This window comes from Eurytemora carolleeae, unplaced genomic scaffold, assembly GCF_000591075.1.
Source record: "Eurytemora carolleeae unplaced genomic scaffold, Eaff_2.0 scaffold3334, whole genome shotgun sequence".
NCBI classification, from domain to species: domain Eukaryota; kingdom Metazoa; phylum Arthropoda; class Copepoda; order Calanoida; family Temoridae; genus Eurytemora; species Eurytemora carolleeae.
The window spans coordinates 1-1664 of NW_019399219.1; the positions used below are offsets into that span (position 1 = coordinate 1).

The 1664-nt window shown below is 31.9% G+C and overlaps 1 long non-coding RNA gene across 1 annotated transcript; it reads right to left on the reverse strand.

Moving 5' to 3' along the window:
* Positions 1–1186: 1186 nt before the first annotated feature.
* Positions 1187–1658, reverse strand: LOC111717733 (uncharacterized). The gene is made up of 2 exons (XR_002768889.1): positions 1482–1658; positions 1187–1325 (listed from the first exon to the last, which is right to left on the reverse strand). It is a non-coding gene; the product is annotated as an uncharacterized LOC111717733 (long non-coding RNA).
* Between the last annotated feature and the right edge of the window lie 6 nt (positions 1659–1664).

Consider the following 1664-nt stretch of genomic DNA (forward strand, 5'->3'; position numbering starts at 1 on the left):
CAACTACAGCTTGTAACTTGAAGAGTCATGTTAAAAATAAACATGAAGGAGTGCGATATCCATGTCCTGAATGTGAGTTTGTTTCAACTACAGCAAGGTACCTGAAGAAACACGTAGAAAATAAACATGAGTGAGATATAGAGTATGTTTTAAATTTAACTAGCAATCTGAGGAGTCAGATCAGAAAAACGAATTTGTATCATTTATCCCTCTTTTAAAAATTAAGTAGTTAACTAAGTTAAACTTTAGCCAAATGTAACAAGAAGACTCATGTAGAAAACAAACACATAAATAAACGACATCGATCAATCTGAGGAGACGGATCAGAAATAAACATGTTTGTTAATTTATTCCTATTTGATAATTTGTGAATCAAAAAATTCAAATGTTGTTGTTGCTCTTAAGAATTAAAACAATTGTTGAATATTTCTTGTATTTTAACATTTTTGATTTAAACAGTTCAAACTTTTATTTACCCTAATGCGTAAAGAAACAAAGTAAGATCTTTTAATTTTCATTTATTGGGAACAGATTTTTATTCATAAAATACTTGAATTATTTAATTGAACCCTTGAATAACGTTTGACTTTATTAGATCCTTGACATTGATTCTTTCGATCCATTTAAGAAAATTTTGATTTTTTGTTTTTGTTTATTTGAACTTATTAAAAGCAGTAAATGTTGCCTTTTCTGTATTTCATTAAATATCATCAATTTATTTTTTAGATAAAATGGCAGAGAATATGAAATAAATAATTAGATGTCAAGGACTCCGAGATAACCTCTACTGTTGTTAATATACTTGAAAATACAGAAATACAAGGTAAACTTGGTAGTATATATAAAAAAATCTATTAGAGATGCAACTGTTGTGTTTTAGAAGGAGATAGAGTAGGGGAGAACATTCGGATGTGCCAAATTGTCCAATGCATGCAACAAATGTTGAAATCTAGTATTTCAAATCTCTCTGTAAATACTAAAATTTTTACTAATTAATCTGTTTTTTGCGTTTTGAATTTCTTTCTTTAAATTTTTAGTTATAAAACAATATTTAGAATAGAGGATTCTTGGCTAGTAAGAGGGAGGGATAGCAACCTCCCTCCCACACAGCTTCCTTACCTCATTTTATGTCTTCCTTCTACCGTGTCAGAGTGTGCTCTAGGGCCAACTGGGAGCAGGATACGTACCCAGGAGGAGCTGGTAGGAGGCTTACAAACATAATGGACGAGCATCCAATATACCCTGGCGCACCTCTTTAATGCACGGACAAGTTTATTCAAGCATGTATTTCAAGAACAGGAGTTTCATACAGCTCTAGTCGTGAACTGAAAAACAATAATATTCAGTTCCGACTAGTATAAATCTTTATATAGTATAAAATAAGTATAATATTCGTGATAATAATAAAAGAATTTGTACAATTTAAGCCATTTGAGTTGCCCAGGAATTACGTTTATGAATGATAAATAAAATACACTTACAAAGTTGAACTGGCCAGGGGGTTCGTAGCCATAGATAGATTGCAGGATAGATCGCTAAGAGTTTCCAAGTAGATTTGAGGTTGGATCGCTAGCTCTGCAGTCAGGTAGGTAAGTCCAGGACGAGACTAAAAAGGTATGGTTAGATTCAGCTCCTTTAGTGTTTCTTCGAATCCTTAGTTTAAG